The sequence below is a fragment of the Cetorhinus maximus genome, chromosome 21 (assembly GCF_964194155.1).
Source record: "Cetorhinus maximus chromosome 21, sCetMax3.hap1.1, whole genome shotgun sequence".
Classification (NCBI taxonomy): Eukaryota; Metazoa; Chordata; class Chondrichthyes; order Lamniformes; family Cetorhinidae; genus Cetorhinus; species Cetorhinus maximus.
In genome coordinates, this window is record NC_135899.1 from 74,360,868 (window position 1) to 74,368,943 (window position 8,076).

The following is an 8,076-nucleotide window of genomic DNA, read 5'->3' on the forward strand; positions in this document are numbered from 1 at the left end:
TTTATGATCTGTTATTAACACACAACAATTACTGGGCTACCATGTCCTGTGAAATAGTTGAAGATGTCTCTTGGGTGATGAGGGCACATGACAAAACAGCTGGCAAATGGGGACTGAGAAAAATGCAATTTTTTAAAATGAGTGTCAAATATGCAGTCATATGATTATGATTGCAGCTGTTGCTCTTCAATTGGCAAGACACAGTTTATCCTACTGCTCATTCATTTGCAGTTTTTGTAGTTGCCTTGATGCTATCGAAAAGTGATGATTATTTAAAAATTGTTGGTCACAATGTACAGTATTTTGATTCATTTGCTGATTTAACTTGGCCACTCTGGGTTCACTACTCTTACCATCAGTTTCCTTGCTCTGAAAGGAACTGACTGACTGGGAGGCGGTGCTTTCTAGCATTTCGATGATCTGGCCATTCTTCACATGTGACCTGAGGTAGTGAGTATTGCCATCTCTTTCACAGAATTACAGTGCAGAAGAGGTCCATCGAGTCTGCACCGACACGTGAGAAACACCTGACCTACCTACCTAATCCCATTTACCAGTACTTGGCCCATAGCCTTGAATGTTATGACGTGCCAAGTACTCATCCAGGTACTTTTTAAAGGATGTGAGGCAATCCACCTCCACCACCCTCCCAGGCGGTGCATTCCAGGCTGTCACCACCCTCTGGGTAATAAAGTTTTTCCTCACATCCCCCCCTAAACCTCCTGCCCCTCACCTTGAACTTATGCCCCCTTGTGACTGACCATTCAATTAAGGGAAACAGCTGCTCCTGATCCACCCTGTCCATGCCCCTCATAATCTTGAACACCTCGACCAGGTCGCCCCTCAGTCTTCTCTGCTTCAACGAAAACAATCCAAGTCTATCCAACCTCTCTTCATAACTTAACTATTTCATCCCAGGCAACATCTTGGTGAATCTCCTCTGCACCCCCTCCAGTGCAATCACATCCTTCCTATAATGTGGCGACCAGAACTGCACACAGTACTCCAGCTGTGGCCTCACCAAGGTTCTATACAAATCCAACATGACCTCCCTACTTTTGTAATCTATGCCTCGATTGATAAAGGCAAATGTCCCATATGCCTTTTTCACCACCCCACTAACCCCTCTGCCTTCAGAGATCCATGGACACACACGCCAAGGTCCCTTTGTTCCTCAGAACTTCCTAGTGCCATGCCGTTCACTGAATACTTCCTTGTCAAATTACTCCTTCCAAAGTGTATCACCTCACACTTTTCAGGGTTAAATTCCATCTGCCACTTATCTGCCCATTTGACCATCCCATCTATATCTTCCTGTAGCCCAAGACACTCAACCTCACTGTTAACCACCCAGCCAATCTTTGTGTCTTCCACAAGCTTACTAATCCCACCCCCCACATAGTCATCTATGTCGTTTATATAAATGACGAATAGTAGGGGACCGAGCACAGATCTCTGTGGTACACCACTGGACACTGGCTTCCAGTCACTAAAGCATCCTTCTGAGATCACCCTCTGCCTCCTACAACTAAGCCAATTTTGAATCCACCTTATCAAATTACCATTACTGTATCCCATGTGCATTTGCCTTCTTTATAAGTCTCCCATGTGGGACCTTGTCAAAGGCTTTGCTGAAATCCATATAAACTACATCAACTGCACTATCCTCATCTACACACCTGGTCACCTCCTCAAAAGATTCAGTCAAATTTGTTAGACATGACCTCCCTCTGACAAAGCCTTGCGGACTATCCCTGATCAAACCTTGCCTCTCCAAATGGTGATAGATACTCCCCTTCAGAACTTTCTCCAATAGTTTCCCTACCACCGACGTGAAACTCACTAGCCTGTAGTTCCCTGGCTTATCTCTACAACCCTTCTTAAATAGCGGAACCACATTAGTTGTTCTCCAGTCCTCTGGCAACTCCCCTGTGGCCAGAGAGGAATTAAAAATTTGGGTCAGAGCCCCTGCGATCTCCATTCATTATGATCATCCAATTCAATAACCTGATCCCGCTGTCTCCCCGTATCCTTTGATCGCTTTCGCCCCAAGAGCTATATCTAACTCCTTGAAAACAAACAATGTTTTGGCCTCAACTACTTTTTGTGGTAGTGAATTCCACAGGTTCACAGGGAGAGTGAGAGAGAGAGAGGAAGAGAAGCAGAGTAACAGAGAGATAGGGAGAGATAGCAATGCAGAGAGTAACAGGGAGACAGTGAGGAATAGAGATAAAGTCAGATCGATAGTAAGTGTCAGGAGAGCCTGGGACACTTTTGAAGCAGGGGAAAGGGTTTAAAATGGAGGTGTGTTTCTTCCCCATCTTTAAAAGACAATCCACACTGATATGGACAGAGGATGGGCTTGTGGACAGAAAACAGAGTAAGAATAAAGAGGTCATTTTCAGCTTGGGAAGCTGGTACTAGTGGGCTGCCCCGAGAATCACAGCTAAAGCTGCAGCTATTTACAATCGACATCAATGACTGAGATGAAGGGAACAAGTGGAATGTTTCCAGGTTTGCTGACAATATAACGTTAGGTGGGAAAGAAAGACCAAAGAGGCTGCATTAGGGGATATGGACGGGTTCACTGAGTGGGTAAGAAAGTGGCAGATGGAATATCATGTGGAAAAACGTGATTCTCTTTGGGAGGAAGAATAGAACAACAGAATCATTTTGAAATGGTGAGAAGCTATTAAACGTTGTTGTCCAGAGGGATTTGCCAGTTCTTGCACACAAATCACAGAAAGTTAACATGCTGGTGCAGCCAACAAGTGGGAAGGCAAATGGTGAGTTGCTTTTTATTGCCAGGGAATTGGAGTACAAGAGGAAGTCTTGCTCCGATGATACAGGGATTTGGAGAGAAAATGGACACTGTGAAGGAACTTAAAGTGACTGACTGATGTCTGTGGACTACTTTTGTTACACATTTCCAGAGAGAAAGAGGGAGAGAGATAAACAAAGAGAAGACACGGATCAAGCGAGTGAGAAAAAGAGAGGGGCACAGATCGAGAGGGGGACCGAGAGACAGAAAGTGAAAGAAGGATATTGGCCAGAGCACATGGGAAGAGTCAAACAGCTGGGTCAGGATCGAGACTCACCTGTCTCAGACACTCAGATGCTCCTGTATCACTTGCCTTATTGTAGTCGGATGCTGTGTTTGGGAGCAGGACAGACACACGGGATTAGGACAACTGCTCATGTGGAAGATAAGCACCAGGAATCTATCAGAGAATCAGAACAGACCAGGGAGAATCAAACAAGGAAACTCATAAACGTAGAAACATAGAAAATAGGAGCAAGAGTTGGCCATTCGGCCCTTCGAGCCTGTTCCATCTTCCGTCATTCATTATGATTTATTGGGGTTCACAGCCAAACTCGATCTGGTTCTTGTCCAATAAGCATAAGAATTTCCAGCAGGTGTCACAGGACAGGGATGAGGAGCAGGGACCCTGGTTAGTTTTCTCTCATGTGTGTGTGTACACTGCAGTTAGTTGTAACACAACAACAACTTGTATTTATATGGTGTCTTTAATGCAGTAGAATGTCCCAAAGGATTTCACAGGAGAATAATCAGGCAAAATTTAACACTGAGCCAAAGGCGACACTAGGAAACCCGACCAAATGTTTGTTTAAAGAGGTAGGTTTAGGGACTCAGCAGGTCTGGCAGCGTCGGCGGAGAAGAAATCAGTTAACGTTTCGAGCCTTCATGGCCCTTCGGCAGAACTGAAGCATAGTTAGAAGAAGGGAGAAATATAAATTGGTTTAAGGTGGGTGGGGGGGGGTGGGGGGGTGGGGGGGGTGGGTAGAGAGACATTGAGGGTGTGGTGATTGTGGAGATGAGCAGATAATCAAAAGATGTCACAGACAAAAGGGTCAAAGAGGTGTCGAAGGTGGTGACATTTGTCTGAGAAAAGTGCTAATTAAGAATGGAAGACAGGATATTCAAAGTACAGCTCTAGTGGGGGTGGGGTGGAAAGACTAACAAGGTTTTAGTTTAGATTTAAAAATAATGGAAATAGGTGGGGAAAGAAGAATCTATATAAATTATTGAAAAAAAAGTGGGGGGGGGAAGAAACGGGGTGGGGATGGGGGGAGGGGGAGTTTAAGTGCATTTGCATACGCTTGCATTTCCCCTAACTTAGTCTACTGCATTCGTTGCTCCCAATGCGGTCTCCTCTACATTGGAGAGACCAAACGCAAACTGGGCAACCGTTTTGCGGAACACCTGCGGTCTGTCCACAAGAAAGACCCAAACCGCCCTGTCGCTTGCCATTTTAACACTCCATCCTGCTCTCTTGCCCACATGTCTGTCCTTGGCTTGCTGCATTGTTCCAGTGAAGCCCAACGCAAACTGGAGGAACAGCACCTCATCTTCCGACTAGGCACTTTACAGCCTTCCGGGCTGAATATTGAATTCAACAACTTTAGATCTTGAACTCCCCCTCCCCCCATCCCCACCCCGTTTCTTCCCCACCCCCCCACTTTTTTTTCAATAATTTATATAGATTCTTCTTTCCCCACCTATTTCCATTATTTTTAAATCTAAACTAAAACCTTGTTAGTCTTTCCACCCCACCCCCACTAGAGCTGTACTTTGAATATCCTGTCTTCCATTCTTAATTAGCACTTTTCTCAGACAAATGTCACCACCTTCGACACCTCTTTGACCCTTTTGTCTGTGACATCTTTTGATTATCTGCTCATCTCCACAATCACCACACCCTCAATGTCTCTCTACCCACCCCCCCCACCCACCTTAAACCAATTTATATTTCTCCCTTCTTCTAACTATGCTTCAGTTCTGCCGAAGGGCCATGAAGGCTTGAAACGTTAACTGATTTCTTCTCCGCCGATGCTGCCAGACCTGCTGAGTTTTTCCAGGTAATTCTGTTTTTGTTTTGGATTTCCAGCATCCGCAGTAGCTTTTAGCTTTTTGTTTTTAGGTTTAGGGACTGTCTTGCTGGAGATGGGGAGTGGTTTGGGGAGGGCATTCCACAATTTAGGATTTAGGCCAGTGGTTCCCAAACTGTGGGTTCCAGATGGGTTGTACAAACAGCTGGATTGGTCATAAGTTCACCTTCCTCTGAGACAGCATTGGTGACTGGACAGGAGACTACTTGGCCTGGAGGGTCTGGCGAAATATCCCTAGGTCGATGCTGCTAAACAACCTCAGGAAAGTCCTAGCAAATGCAGAATGGGCTTGGGATGTTTGTGCACTGACCAAGCTCAGGCAGAGGTTGGTGAGTAAAACTCGGTGACTGATTAACTGACTTGTCTGGAGTGTGGGGAAAACTGGGAGGTCATGCAGCTGAGCAGGATAGGTGAGTGGTGGCTGCAAACTTTGCTGTGTTTCTGCTCCTGTCTGCCTCCCTTACCCTGGGCTGATGACTTTGCTTTGCTGGCACCAGCAACTAGACCAAAGGGGCAGGGGGGGAGGTGCAGAGAGGAGCTGATTACAGACAGTGTGTGGGAGGGGGAGCCAAGGGAAGAGGGACTGATTACACTGCATGTGTGGGAGGAGAGGATTTCACTGAGTCTTCTGTCACAGGAATATGGGGAGCTTGGCTGAAACCTCAAAAATCAGTAACGCATTCTATGTTCTTTGCCTGTTCAGATGCACTCTACTTCCTTCTTAAAACTTGGCCCTGGGTTGGGAGGTGCACAGCTCAACATTCAGGTAAATTCTGAATTAAAGCTTGTGAATTAAATCAATTTTATTTATTTATTTATCTTTTTATTCTTTCGCGAGGTGTGGGCATCACTGGCTAGGCCAGCATTTATTGCCCATCCCTAATTGCCCTTGAGAAGATGGTGGTGAATCACCTTCTTGAACCGCTGCATGTCATGTGGTGTACGTATACCCACAATGCTATTAGGAAGGAGTTTCAGGATTTTGACCCAATAAAGGAAAGGTGGTAAGTTCCAAGGCGGTATGGCGTGTGACTTGGAGGGGAACTTGCAGGTGACAGTGTTCCCATGTGTCTGCTGTCCTTGTCCTTCAAGGTGGTAGAGGTGCCCCACATTTGGAAGGTGTTGTTGAATGAACCAAGGGAGTTGTTGCAGTGCATCTTGAAGATTGTATACATTGCTGCCACTGTGCATTGGTGGTGGAGGGAGGGCCAATCAAGTGGGCTGCTTTGTCCTGGATGGTGTCAAACTTCTTGAGTGTTGTTGGAGCTGCACTCATCCGGGCAAGTAAAGGGTATTCCATCACACTCCTGGCTTGAACGTTGTAGATGGTAGACAGGCTTCAGGTAGTCAGGTGAGTTAATTGCTACAGAATTCCCAGCCTGTTGTAGTTGCAGTATTATATGGCTCAAAAACAAAAATACCTGGAAAAACTCAGCAGGTCTGACAGCATCTGCGGAGAGGAACACAGTTAACATTTCGAGTCCGTATGACTCTTCATCAGAGCTAAGAAATATAGAAATGAGGTGGAATATAAGCTGGTTGAGGCGGGTGGGACAGGTAGAGCTGGATAGAGGGCCAGTGATAGGTGGAGGCAAAGAAGAGATTGCCAAAGATGTCATAGAGAAAGGGGTGTTGACGGTGGTGATATTAGCTGAGGAATGCGCTAATGATGACATTTAGGATAGAAAGCAAGACGAGCAAGTGACAGATAGCCCTAGTGGGGGTGGGGTGGGGGGAAGGGATCGAAATAGTCTAAAAGTTAGAGATAAAACAATGGATGGAAATACATTTAAAAAAAATGGAAATAGGTGGGAAAAGAAAAAAATATATATATAAAAAAATTATAAATTATTGGAAAAGGTGGGATCGGAAAGGGGGTGGGGATGGAGGAGAGAGTTCATGATCTGAAGTTGTTGAACTCAATATTCAGTCCGGAAATCTGTAAAGTGCCTAGTCAGAAGATGAGGTGCTGTTCTTCCAGTTTGAGTTGAGCTTCACTGGTACATTGCAGCAAGGCCAAGGACAGACATGTGGGCATGAGAGCAGGGCGGTGTGTTGAAATGGCAAGCGACAGGGAGGTCTGGGTCATGCTTGCGGACAGATAGAAGGTGTTCCGCAAAACAGTCACCCGGTCTGCGTTTGGTCTCTCCAATGTAGAGGAGACCGCATTGGGAGCAGCGAATGCAGTAGACTAAATTGAGGGAAGTGAAAGTGGAATTCTGCTTCACTTAAAAGGAGTGTTTGGGCTCTTGGACGGTGAGGAGAGGGGAAGTAAAGGGGCAGGTGTTGCACCTTCTGCGGTTGCATGGGAAGGTGCCGTGGGAGGGGGTTGAGGTGTAGGGGGTGATGGAGGAGTGGACTAGGGTGTCCCGGAGGGAATGATTCCTGCGGAATGCCGCCAGGGTGGGTGAAGGGAAGATGTGTTTGGTGGTGGCAGCATGCTGGAGTTGGTGGAAATGACGGAGGATGATCCTTTGAATGCGGAGGCTGGTGGGGTGATAAGTGAGGGCAAGGGGGACCTATTATAGTTCTGGGAGGGAGAGGAAGGTGTGAGGGCGGATGCACAGGAGATGGGCCGGACACGGTTGAGGGCCCTGTCAACCACCGTGGGTGGAAAACCTCGGTTAAGGAAGAATGAAGACATGTCAGAGGAACTGTTTTTGAAAGTGGCATCATCAGAACAAATGCGACGGAGGCAAAGGAACTGAGAGAATGGGATGGAGTCCAACTGAGAGAATGGGATGGAGTCCTTACAGGAAGTGGGGTGTGAGGAGCTGTAGTCAAGGTAGCTGTGGGAGTTGGTAGGCTTGTAATGAATATTGGTGGACAGCCTATCATCAGAAATTGAGACAGAGAGGTCAAGGAAGGGAAGGGAAGTGTCAGTGATGGACCATGTGAAAATGATGGAGGGGTGGAAATTGGAAGCAAAATTAATAAATTTTTCCAGGTCCAGATGAGAGCGTGAAGCAGCACCGAAGCAGTCATCGATGTACCGGAGAAAGAGTTGTGGGAGGGGGCCTGAGTAGGACTGGAACAAGGAATGTTCCACATACCCCATAAAGAGACCAGGCATAACTGGGGCCCATGCGGGTACCCATAGCCACACCTTTTATTTGGAGGAAGTGAGTCGAGTTTAAGGAGAAACTGTTCAGTGAGAGAACAAGT